The sequence below is a fragment of the Schistocerca nitens genome, chromosome 8 (assembly GCF_023898315.1).
Source record: "Schistocerca nitens isolate TAMUIC-IGC-003100 chromosome 8, iqSchNite1.1, whole genome shotgun sequence".
Classification (NCBI taxonomy): domain Eukaryota; kingdom Metazoa; phylum Arthropoda; class Insecta; order Orthoptera; family Acrididae; genus Schistocerca; species Schistocerca nitens.
This window is the reverse complement of record NC_064621.1, coordinates 459,889,645-459,903,845: the sequence shown is the minus strand read 5'-3', so window position 1 is coordinate 459,903,845 and position 14,201 is coordinate 459,889,645.

Here is a 14,201-nt window from a genome sequence, read left to right as displayed (position 1 = left end):
TGCTTGTCTCTTGTCTTTACTGATTTTATGCTCCCTATATTTAATTTTATATTAGACAAACGAGAAAGTTATTAGCTAATAGGCAAAAATAGTGCAAATTATCTGAAGCATTGTTACTCTCCTAGTTACAAATAATTCCACCCAGTGTTGACTGCGAGCTTTTTGAGGAAGGGTAGGATGTCAAATCGGCCGACTGGGAGCTGGAGAGTCACCACAGGACATTTTAATTTCCACTGTCCTGGATATGGGTTTGACGGATTCCACTACAAAATATACACTTTTGAATTCCACAGACCGAAATACAGTGACGTGCGATAAAAGAATGCGGCGTGAAGAGGCGTGGAACTGGACTTTGGCGCACTTAAGACCAAATAACATGTCTTACATTTCCTTAACGCTCTGCCGCCCGGCGACGCCACAATGGTGTCGTACGCGAAATATCGGTGAACGGCCGGCGACACCGTAGTGGTGTCATGTGCATGGTATCGCCCTGTGACCGGTGACACCACACTGGTGTCGTGAGCATATTGTAGCGCAGTGGCCGGCGACAGTACTTCAGCATCTTTTGCATTCTGTTGGTGTTTTGTTTAGGTAACAGTAAGTTACACACGACTACAAGTCTTTTGTTTTTACAAGTACTTGTTCCCTTTCATCATGGCAGACGAAAGAGACGATACGATTATTTACGATGAATGCGCCGACGTCTTTGACGTTCCTGACGACTTGGCCAATTTGGAAGAAGAAATTGGATATCGAAGAAATGAAAGTGAAGCAGAATCGTCGGAAGACAGTGAAATACGTCCAAGATGAATTCGGAAAACGATACGGTTGCCAACTGATTCAATGAATCAGACGAACAAGACAGTGCACAGTGGTCAGACTTTGATTTAACGAGGACCAATAATAAATTTGAAGGATTTCCGGGTCCTAACACATTTCCCAAAGAAACACAGAGCGTCGAGGATATCGTCGAATTTTATATCGGGAACGATCTATTTGAATATATTAGCGACGAAACCAACAAGTATTACATTCAAAATTGCAATAGAAGGAACCTGGATAAAAAAGATGCCAAATTTGTTGACGTTACGTGTCTCGGACTCAGAAAATGGTTTGGGCTTGCTATCCTTATGGGAACTGGAAAAAAGCAAGGAGCGACGATTATTGGTCAACGAATCCGTTGATAGACACATTGATATTTCGTAAAACGATGTCCCGCAAAAAATTCAGACAAAGATTATCATTTTTACATTTTTTCGACAATAACAATAAAACGGATAATGCCGACCGGCATTTCAAAGTGCAATTCGTAGCTGATTATTTTTCCAAAAAAGTTTAAATAAACAAATATTTGAAATAAACAAATTTTGTGTTTATTTATGTATGTATATTTTCGAAATTTCATGAAAGTAGCGGAACAGGTTCGAGAACTTAAGAGAACTAATGATGAGATTAGTAACACTTAACAATTTATAATCTCCCGATAATGTCAAGAACGGCCAGGGACATGCCAAGCAATCCGAATTAGCGCTGCAGGCGGCCAGCGAATAAATTTGTATGAGACGTGCAGACGGCAAAGTGTTAACATGTATGTTTTATATATCAAACTCTTCATAAAGATGTGCGCTACAAAATGAACGTATAGATTTTTTAAAATTTGTGACATCCTATCTCAGACGCTTGTGTGTGGGGGGGTGGGGGGGGCTATCAAGTTTTTGCCCCGGTTCGGAAATATCGTCGTAGATCCGGGATTGTCGAACTTTGCTGGATTGTTTTTCTACTTATCTTCATTAACTTAAATTTCCAACATATTAATTCAGAGTAATCAGGAAATCATGACACCAAATAACAATTCTGTCCAAGTCATCCCGTATCCCTCTACCATCGCTCAACGATGACACTCTCCCATACACTACAACAACATCAGCAAACAGACGTAGCCTACTGCGCCTCTGACCGCCGGATGGTTCGTGTAAGCAGAGAGCAAGAGAAGTGCTATGACAACTTCCTTTGACAGTCGTGACAATACCCATGTTTTTCATGGTCACTCCGAAAGCTAAATGTCTTCAGGACTGCCAGTTATGAGTCTAGAAACCAAATTATCTTTGGAATTTTCTACATGTCGCATTCATTCAGACCCTCATTCCGCAAGGCAGTAAGAATAACTCTCCGAAAATTAAATTATTCCACATGATCAGTCAAATGCGCAAGTTCGCACTTTCACACATAGCGTGTGATAAGAAAGGAGCAAATGATAGTATGCAGAGGGACACGTATTATGTTGTGTGTTTAATAGTCTTTACTCCCGTATAATCCGAGATTTGAAGAAAATGTGCTTTCTTTAAGGGGCTCCGGAACGCCCTATAATTGCAATGTTAAAATAACGCTTATAAATTACATCTTTCCTCACAAAGTATTTGAGGTAGGAAGTTGAACTTTTTACAGATTATTTATTGGAATATGGGCTATAACTTAACACAGGGATTTTACAAAATTTTAGTTCAGTTATTAAAGATGATTTTTTTTCAATTGTAATGAAAATTCACAACATTTTTTTGCAATTTCTTATTTATATATTCAAAAATATACAGTTTTTTGGAAAAAGGCTGTGTTAAATTATGCAGAAGGTACTGTGTAACATTTACTGAAAGTTTGAAACAAATATGTTTGGAAGATCCTTAGAAAACATGTAATTAGTATGAGAAAATAAAAGTTTTTGGAATCGAGCGACAAAGATTGGATTAACTTTTTAGTGCATTCCAGGTCCATAGGATGGATTATCTTCATCCTCTGCAAACTCCTCCTCCAGCTTCCTCTTGTTCCTCCTCCTGTTTACTCTTGCTTGTATTTCTAGCCTATTTACAGCCCTGTCTGCAGCCCGAAGGCGTTCCTTGTCTAAAGCAAGCATCGCTCGTACCATGTTAGAACCTATCTTCATTCCCATATTTCTAAATACCTTGCACCTTACAATGTTGCCATCATTGAAAGTCGCAACAGCATCATACACACCAAAGTGAAGTGTTTCTATTCCAACAAATACAGTCTTGGGGATTCTCGACCATATAACACTATTTACACTTTCATTGGGGTTTTGAGTTTTTCCGTGAATACACTTTTTCAACAGTTCAGGTGCTGCTAAGTCTCTGAAAATAGGTTTTATCACCTCCATTGTTGCATGAGGCAGACTATGCTTATGAGTGTACACTTCACCAGTTAGCAATCCTTTGTTATATTTACACCAACTGTCTTCTTCTTTGGGACACAAGCTATGTTGGGGATTTTCATCGTCTTTATTGTTTACAGTAATAACACATACCTTTGGCTTTCCAACATTTCTCCTTTTCTTAAAAGTCTTCAGAGGATTTCTAATAACTTTACATTTACTCATTATTATACTTCAACAAAACAGAGACTCAAGAAACAGAATTAATTACGAATATTTTCGAGATAACGACAGAGTAAATAAACATGAAACAATCGACAATCACACCAGCGATATATATTGAACCATCACAGGTTAGCCACAACACATACTTTATCTCACATCACTAAAATGTACCTGATGAACACGGACGTTAATAATAACACCATTTGACAGCAGTTTAACAGTGCCACAGTGGGTCACGCCCATGTAGAACACATTTCAAAAAAAATTTAAAAATAGTTGTAGTCTTCGGAATTGAATAAATTATATATCTATAAAAGGTAATAGTCTGTAGATTCAGAAAACGCAAAAAAGTAAAAATTGAACTTTTCATGATTTTGAGCCTTTCCGGAGCCCCTTAAATAGAACGGTATAATTTTTTTCGAAAATAAATATGAGAAATGTGCTAAAATTGAGAGGCAAATCGACCGGGATCAGCTATTGTGCTGAAACACGGTGAAGCGAGGCTTGCGTTTTTAGCCTCAATGTCGGGAACAGCAGCAATTATAGACTAATAGGAGTAGATAGAAGCTATAGAGAAGTTTATGTTCCGTGATCGTTTTACGTACTCAGTCGTTTAAGTTAAGTGGCTGGTCATCAAAATACGGGATTTCGCTCGCCAGCGCTAGTTTCAGTAATAGAGCAGTTTGCCATATATGGTGGATCACACTAAATGCCCCACATTGCATATAATGAGAGTTAACTACTGATGCTTCCCACTGCTAGTTTAACAAAGTATTAAGTTTGAATGATAACATTTCAGTTAAACCATAAGCAGCTTTAAATAGCTGCTTAACACTGTTTCTGAATACTTAGCACTTCATTGTTCAGTACAAAATACTGATCTATACTCAAAATCGGCTTCATAAATTATTGGCACAAATCAAATTTAGTAAAGACAATTTTTGTATAGTAACAGTGGTTTAGCAATGGAGAAAATTAGCCCAAAATAGTTATATCTGACTGTTGTAACAACTTCCACAACATTATAGGGCGTAAATGAATTATCATTTCATTCAATGGATAACGTAAAGGATACCGCACAGAGAAACGTTTTCAAATCGTGACCGAAATTATATAATGGAACAACTGTTATAAATAACCATTTTGACTACGATTCATCAGGATTGGGAAAGGTTTTGACTCATTTGTACGAAATCTGTTCGAGCAGCCATTGAGAAACGAGGTATTAATTCATTCTGCGTAGGAACATGAAGAATCTATAAATCAGTGCTGCAACTTAGATCAGACTTCATCATGATCATGAAGGATTTAGAATCCAAAGAGGAGACTTGTAAGGAGATTTAATTTCATCAAAACTATTCTTAAGAACTCTAAAAGTAGTTACCACACGGCAAAAGTGATAAAAACAAGGAAATTGTGATGCCTTGTGCGTTTCCTTGGCGGCACGGTGCTGTTTTTGTCCAGTGCAAAAACAAATAAATAAAGTAAAGTAAAAGGGTTTGTATGTTGAGATGGGGGGACGAACATAAGACTTTAATAGAGAAAATTACAAAATAGTAGAGAAAATAAAAATGTTTAACATAATTATCCTTAACACGTGGAAATAAAGCAACATAAATCAGCAATGCTGTTGTGGAATCAATTATTGAGCTTTCGTATTTACAGCAGCCCAAGACAACGATTGGATCGTCCCCAGAAGAAACAAACAAGAGAGTAAAAATTACTTGTGTTGCTTTGGGAGAATAAGTAAAGTTTTAAAACAAAACATTTGGAACGATAAGTTTATAATTTGTGTGTATTACCAGCTATACTTCGTAGTGGCGAGACGTTAACTTTCAAAATCAGTCCAAACACTATGGTTTGATCAGCGATCAATAAAGAGACGAGTGGTGGTAATTACTTGGAGACACACAATAGAAATAAAATGGACTAGGGTACTACTTGAAGTGGAACACCTATATATTAGTACAGTTCAAATGAAAGCAAGATGGACTGGACATGTAGCCAAACGAGTGATTGATAAGTGGAATAAGGTAGCACTCTTTTATACGCCAAATGACAAGTAAGATGCGGTAACATGGTAGAAGCGGAAGAGATGGCATTATAAAATATGTAGGGGAACGAAATACGTGTAGGAGAGGGCAATGATGTACGGAAAAACTGGAATAAGTCTCAGTTCACCAATGTACATCAAAAGGCTGATTAAGACTAAAGCTAGTATGGGCACAAAGTATACTCGTACTTAGCGATAACTTTCGTGTCGTAGTATGTTGTTCTTATTGGGCAAGACCCTTCATCTCTGCAAAACTATATGCAAACTATGTATACTTTAACTTCCTTACTGCAGTCAATGCCGTGGTCTCCTTCTATATATTTTGTCCTTCGACTCTCACTATTCTCTATGATCAGACTGACTTTTCTCTCATGCATCAGAATGCGTCCTATTCTCCAATCCCTTCGGTTACTCAGGTGTGTGACATAAATTCCTTGTCTCTCGAGTCTATTCACTACAGTTTCTCCTAGCTATCTCTTCTACCACTTTAATCTTAAGAATTCTTCTGTAGCAGGAAATTTCATAGGTTTTGATTGTCTATTGGTTTGTGATGTTCATTTTCCACGTCTTACATCCATAACAGGGTACAACCTACAAAATACTGTAGAAAAATTGTTAAAATATTTCTTAAAATTGTAAAGCAGCCCCAAATCGCTTATAACTTTCTTTATTTTTACATGTTTCACTCCAGCATAATAAGAACTGTGGAAAGACAATGTGTTACACTACCATGCAGTAAGATAATTTCACAGATTCAGCTTACAACTGCTAACGTACATTACGTAGCCGAGAGCCACATGTTACGAACATTGAGCTGTTGTAACTTCGCCAACATGTGTAAAATGGAGTAAGTTGGTTATGTAGAGTTAACATAAATTCTCTAATCAGGTACCTTCTAAGATTAAACCGCTAGATGTATCATTTCTTGTTGACAGAGTCAAAGCCCTACCGATTTGTGTCTGGTTGAAATTGCCCCTTGAAGCTTAATGTAAAACAATGTAATAGCAAAAACACTAATATCACTAAACTTTGGCAAAATTCCGCCGTTTACTCGGCCGTTCAGACATACGAGTCTAAAACACCAGAGTTGGTTATCAGAATAGTTTTTGAAAGACACGGTAAAATTACAAATAAAATTATAATTTCCACATTTATGGGCTTTAATAGACATATATCATGTATATAACAGAATAATCACGACATTAAATCTAACCTATGTAAGAGTAGATTAAACGTACTATTCAGACATGGTGACACAGTTCTTCTCACGTCTACAACTATGTGGTTCATTCAAACGAAACCTGGTCGTGCCGGCCGAGGTGGCCGAGCGGTTATAGGCACTACAGTCTGGAAACGCGCGACCGCTACGGTCGCAGGTTCGAATCCTGCCTCGGGCATGGGTGTGTGTGATGTCCTTAGGTTACTTAGGTTTAAGTGGTTCTAAGTTCTAGGGGACTGATGACCTCAGAAGTTAAGTCCCATAGTGCTCAGAGCCATTTGAACCATTTGAAATCGTTACAGTTACTTTACACTAGTGACGGGGTTTCATTTGAATGCCACTTACATTAGAGCACAATATTTGGAGAGAAAAGTATTGAAAACATACTTACGTAAACGGTAAGATTTTGCCGTCATGTATTTAATATTCTTGTAGATTTATATGTACATTAGATTATATTTGAAATCCAAAGTCGGATTAATTAGTTCACTGGCTGTTATTGGCTAGCACCATACACTACATATTTCTGCCTCACTGCGAGCCTGGGAGTTAGCTAGGGCTGATCACTGACAGAAAGGGCAAAGAGGCCTCGCGTTCCTCAGAAGCCACTATCGGTTAAGAAGGAGGTGGGAAGTGTCTTTTCGTATGCTGAAGGGCCAGACATTTATTACCCTCAAAGAGAATAGCTCTTTGTGGTGTTGGTTCATGATGCTAGAAGCCGCAGATATCCCACAGCTAGGACAAAGCGGGTGGGAGGTGCTCTGTGGCGAGACGAAAAAATTTCAGAATAGCGTACCTTGAGAAGGAGCTTTGGGGGTGGAAGAGTACGATAGGACATCCTTTTAGGGCGAAGGAATGCACGTGGTTAGAAACGATGCTTGCGAGCTAACCTCTGTGGAATCTTCTCACGGGCAGCACCAGATCACGCCCCAGCCGAAGAAAGCAGAAATGTGTTACTGAGCGGAAATGGAGCCTTCGGGAAATTTTTCTGAAAGGGAGTATGAGCTTCAGATGATTGGCTGGCAGACTCATAAGGCATGTAGTGAGAGGTAATGTTTTTGTAACGGCTCCTAGGATTCGTCGCCTGGAGCGCAAACCTAGATCTACATCACATCTACATTTATACTCCGCAAGCCGCGCAACGGTGTGTGGTGCAGGGCTCCTTACGTGCCATTGTCATTACGTCCCTTTCCTATTCCAGTCGCTTACGGTTCGCGGGAAGAACGACTGCCTGAAAGCCTCCGTGCGCTCTCGAAACTCTCTCATTTTACATTCGTGATCTCCTCGGGAGGTACAAGTAGGGGGAAGCTATATATTCGATACCTCATCCAGAAAAGCACCCTCTCAAAACCTGGACAGTAAGCTACACAGCGATGCAGAGCGCCTCTCTTGCAGAGTCTGCCACTTGAGTTTGCTAAACATCTCCGTAACGCTATCACGCTTACCAAATAACCCTGTGACGAAACGCGCCGCTCTTCTTTGAATCTTCTCTATCTCCTCTGTCAACCCGACCTGGTACGGATCCCACACTGATGAGGAATACTCAAGTATAGGACGAAAGAGTGTTTTGTAAGCCACCTCCTTTGTTGATGGACTACATTTTCCAAGGACTCTCCCAATGAATCTCAACCTGGCACCCGCCTTACCAACAATTAATTTTATATGATCATTCCACTTCAAATCGTTCCGTACGCATACTCCCAGATATTTTACAGAGGTAACTGCTACCGGTGTTTGTTCCGCTATCATATAATCATACAACAAAGGATCCTTATTTCTATGTATTCGCAATACATTACATTTGTCTACGTTAAGGGTCAGTTGCCACTCCCAGCACCAAGTGCCTATCCGCTGTAGATCTTCCTGCATTTCGCTGCAATTTTCTAATGCTGCAACTTCTCTGTATACTACCGCATCATCCGCGAAAAGCCGCATGGAACTTCCGACACTATCTACTAGGTCATTTATATATATTGTGAAAAGCAATGGTCCCATAACACTCCCCTGTGGCACGCCAGAGGTTACTTTAACGTCTGTAGACGTCTCTCCATTGAGAACAACATTCTGTGTTCTGTTTGCTAAATCTCTTCAATCCAGCCTCACAGCTGGTCTGATATTCCGTAGGCTCTTACTTTGTTTATCAGGCGACAATACGGGACTGTATCGAACGCCTTCCGGACGTCAAGGAAAATGGCATCTACCTGGGAGCCGCATCTAATATTTTCTGGGTCTAATGAACAAATAAAGCGAGTTGAGTCTAACACGATCGCTGTTTCCGGAATCCATGTTGATTCCTACAGAGTAGATTCTGGGTTTCCAGAAATGACATGATACGCGAGCAAAAAACATGTTCTAAAACTCTACAACAGATCGATGTCAGAGATATAGGCCTGTAGTTTTGCGCATCTGCTCGACGACCCTTCTTGAAAACTGGACCTAGCTGTGCTCTTTTCCTATCATTTGGAACCTTCCGTTCCTCTAGTGACTTGCGGTACATGGCTGGTAGAAGGGTGGCGGGGGGGGGGGGGGGGTCAAGTTCTTTAGCGTACTCTGTGTAGAATCGAAATGAATTGGTATCCCGTCAGGTCCAGTGGACTTTCCTCTGTTGAGTGATTTCAGTTGCTTTTCTATTCGTTGGATACTTATTTCGATGTCAGCAATTTTTTCGTTCAGGCGAGGATTTAGAGAAGGAACTGCAGTGCGGTCTTCCTCTGTGAAATAGCTTTGGAAAAAGGTGTTTAGTATTTCAGCTTTACGCGTGTCATCCTCTGTTTCAATGCCATTATCGTCCCAGAGTGTATGGATATGCTGTTTCCATCCACTTAATGATTTAACTTAAGACCAGAACTTCCTAGGATTTTCTGTTAAGTCGGTACATAGAATTTTACTTTCGAATTCACTGAACGCTTCACGCATAACCCTCCTTAAGCTAACTTTGACATCGTTTAGCTTCTGTTTGTCTGAGAGGGTTTGGCTGCGCTTAAATTTGCAGTGAAGCTCTCATTGCTTTCGCAGTAGTTTCCTAACTTAGTTGTTGAACCACGGTGTGTTTTTCCCGTCCCTCACAGTTTTGCTCGGCACGTACCTGTCTAAAACGAATTTTACGATTGCCTTGAACATTTTCCATAAACACTCAACATTGTTGGTGTCGGAACAGAAAATTTCGTTTTGATCTGTTAGGTAGTGTGAAACCTGCCTCCTATTACTCTTGCTAAACAGGTAAACCTTCCTCCCTTTTTTATATTCCTATTTACTTCCATATTCAAGGATGCTGAAACGGCCTTATGATCACTGATTCCCTGTTCTGCGCTTACAGAGCCGAAAGGTTCGGGTCTGTTTGTTATCAGTAGGTCCACGATGTTATCTCCACGAATCGGTTCTCTGTTTAATCACACTAGGTAATTTTCGGATAGTGCATTCAGTATAATGTCACTCGAATCTCTGTCCCTACCACCCGTCCTAAACATCTGAGTGTCCCAGTCTATCTGGTAAATTGAAATCTCCACCTAAGACTATAACATGCTGTGGAAATTTATGTGAAATGTATTCCATATTTTCTCTCAGTGGTTCTGCCACTAATGCTCCTGAGTCGGGAGGTTGCTAAAAGGAGCCAATTATTAACCTAGCTCGGTTGTTGAGTGTAAACTCCTCCCATAATAATTCACAGTAACTATCCACTTCTATTTCACTACAGGATAAACTACTACTAACAGCGACAGACACGCCACCACCGGTTGCATGCAATCTATCCTTTATAAACTCCGTTTGTGCCTTTGTAAAAATTCGGCAGAACGTATCTCTGCCTTCAGCCAGCTTTCCCTACCTATAACAGATTTCAGCTTCTGTGCTTTCTATCAGTGCTTGAAGTTCCGGTACTTTATCAACGCAGCTTCGACAGTTTACAATTACAATACCGATTCTTGCTTGTTCCCCGCATGTCCTGACTTTTCCCCGCACCCTTTGAGGCTGTTGCGCTTTCTGTACTTGCCCGAGGCCATCTAACCTAAAAAACCTCCCAGTCCACGCCACACAACCCCTGCTACCCGTGTAGCCTCCTGCTGCGTGTAGAGGACTCCTGACCTATCCAGCGGAACCCGAAACCCTACCACCCTATGGTGGAAGTCGAGGAATCTGCAGCCCACACGGTCGCAGTACCGTCTCAGCATCTGATTCAGATCCTCCACTCGGCTTTGTACCAAAGGTCCGCAGTCAGTCCTGTCGACGATGCTGCAGATGGAGTGCTCTGCTTTCATCCCGCTAGCGCGACGCAGTCTTCACCAAATCAGATAGCCGCCGGAAGCCAGAGAGGATTTCCTCCGATCCATAGCGACACACATCATTGGTGCCGACATGAGCGACCACCTGCAGATGGGTGCCGCGTGTCTAGCTGGGAGTGGCATATGGTGGGAGAATAAAGAATTCCCTGCCAGTAGCGATCGACGGCACTAGCCTCTGAAGATCGTTAGAACGAACTTCACTCGCGATAGCAATAGAGAAGGAGATGACTGACAAATTTTAAGAAGTGTTGCTTTCTCACGGGGAGTGTGTGAGTCTTTCCTCTCAGACAGAGTAGCTATTCTGTTTTCACGAGTGACGATTCTTAAGCTCTCTGTGTAATCTGAAAGACATAAGAGTGCATCTTTACGGGAGAATACTTGAGTCGAATTTCTCTTCCCGTCTAGGGCGTACTCCAGTTTGTCGGACAGGGAAACAGTCGTAGTGAATATGTTAAGTTCCATTTGTTTGTCCTCTGAGCTTTTTTCTAAAAGTGCCAGTCGAGGTGTAGGTCCTCAGTTTCTTATCACTTATAAGAATCAGCCTACTTTGTGTCCATTTAATCACAGGGATACACAGTCTAAAGTCAAACATACGTTCTGTCAATCTCGAAATTACATGTAGGGTAGGATTTAATAATGCGTATTTCACATTTGCCTAACTTTTGCCTTCTACACGTCTTTTTAAGAATTAGCAAGTTCTAGTATCCCGCTGTAATTCATTCCAGTAGTGCCCCGATAAAAATGACTGGTTTTATATGTTAAACTGAAGTGAGGTGAAATCGCAACCCGATACTTAGTTTTACCGAAGTTCTGAACGAAGCTGTCAATGGCACGGTCAATTTAATTATTTGCAGGCGTGAGAATTCCAGTGCGGAGACAACATTAGGCAACTACACATGCACACGTCATATTTTATACACATTAGCGGTTTACACATATTTATTTTCGAAGTACATATTGACACATGTACGTAATTGAGTATACTCACGAGGATAACGAATTTTAAATTGCATGGGATTTACGTATTTAAAAAAAATGGCTCTGAGCACTATGGGACTCAACTGCTGAGGTTATTAGTCCCCTAGAACTTAGAACTAGTTAAACCTAACTAACCTAAGGACATCACAAACATCCATGCCCGAGGCAGGATTCGAACCTGCGACCGTAGCGGTCTTGCGGTTCCAGACTGCAGCGCCTTTAACCGCACGGCCACTTCGGCCGGCGTATTTAAAAGAGACGACAATTAGACATTTCATGTTGACTCTGCTGACGTTATGAAGTTGGTAAACAGTCGCCGATTTTGCGGCATGAACACTTTTCTAAGATTCCCTACTGGTTATAAATATTTTTAAATTCACATACAAATAGATAAAAGTTTCCGTTCTTTCAGTAATTGACTTACGTATGTCGTATCTCTAAAGGCTCATTAAAATGACTAAGGACTACCTCCAACTAAATGTATATGACAGAAGAAGTCTAATGTAGCGACATGATTCGTCAAAAAATTAAAGTTTATTAACCCTCGCAATTCAGTGCGTGGGCTGAAGGGGTACTTTATGAAATCCCTTCGAAAATATTGTAATGTAGTCTTTCAAGTCGTATTTTAAAACTGTGTAAAAAGTATGTTTTAAGGATTTCCTACACCAGATTCCACAATTGTTTTCACATTTTCAGTAAAGATTCAGTAGAATATTTAACTCTTAGTAATGAATGTGTCTTATTGCAACAGATGCCATATTATTATTTTTTAATGTTCAGGACGCTTCTCACTCATCTATATAGCTTTAAAAAGTATGTTGAGAATAAAAGCCAACGATAATTTATGAAAGTTGTTTCTTTTTTAAAAAATTTTTTATGTTTGTTCTAAAGTACCTCTTGTCTCGATATATATATTACACAAAATGTGTTGTTTTCATGTTCTGGAACCTACTTGTACATCAATGCTTATTTGAAAACTATATTGTTAACAAAAGATAACAACACTTAACGAAATGTGTTTGATTTTCTTTATTTTTTGTGGTTGGTATAACGTACAGCACCCACTTTTAGTATTACACATTATTGTAAATGCATTGGTATTCCTAAAATTAAGATTGAAAAACGTAAGAAATTTCAAATTACGGTACATGAAATTTTCGCATTTAATCAAGACTGCAAACAGACCATTCATTTTAGGAACAATAACACCTTTGTGTTGGTGACGAATCGCCGCTGTTACGCGTAAGAGGCCACATATCTAAAACTAAACACTGTTCTAACGTGACATAGAAAATAAAATAAAATAAAACTACCATTTTAACAATAGTTAAGGTGGCAAGCCCAAAATACCTGCGCCCGGTGACATACTTGTTTTCACAACAGCATTTATTTTCATTACGAGTCTGCATTTTATATTTTTCTAAGCTACTTTTTTAAGAAATACTTTTCAGATCCTACCCCAAAAAGTAGAGCAAAATGTTGAAGTAATTACCTGTTGTAGAGTCAGAGACTTTTCAGCCAAATACCAGGCAGTTGGTTGTGAGGCAGGAGAATGCAACATTATGCGAGGTGCTGCAGTGTTTAGCACACTGTACTCGCATTCGGGAGGACGACCGTTCAAACCCGCGTCCGGCCATCCCAATTTAGGTTTTCCATGATTTCGCCAAATCGCTTCAGCCAAATGCCGGGATGGTTCCTTTGAAAGGACGCGGCCGACTTTATTCCCCATCCTTCCCTAGTCTGATGGGACCGTTGACTTCGTTGTTTGGTCCCCTCTTTCAAATCAACCAACCAATGCAAATTGGCGACATTATGTAGGAGATTCAAAGTTCTGGCGTTTGCTTTACAACCAAGGGAAAGATCCCGAATACCTTTATCGGAACAGGGGGATAAGAATTACTTTTAATGCTGGGGCGATAAATTCCAGACAACAAATTTGATTCCTAGTCCACGTGTAAGTGCATTTGTTTATGTGTATATAGAGCGAAAGTCAACGACCTTCTCACCTTGTGCAGACCATCTACGCTGCAGATGAATTGTGCTCTGGGCTAGATGTCGTTCGTAATTCGTTTCCAAAATAGCAGAACAGGCCTGCTATTTGCACTGTCTCATTCCCTAGTCTAATGCCCCTAGCAGCGTCTTATCTAGTGCACTGAATTCCGTTAGCCTACACCAAGTAGATAACCATTCGTTTACTAAATTTTCATCCCTGCTAACATCAGAATTTTACTGTGTGTTCCAGTCAATATCGTCAAAAGCCCTCCTTAAATCTATAGATGCTGTAAA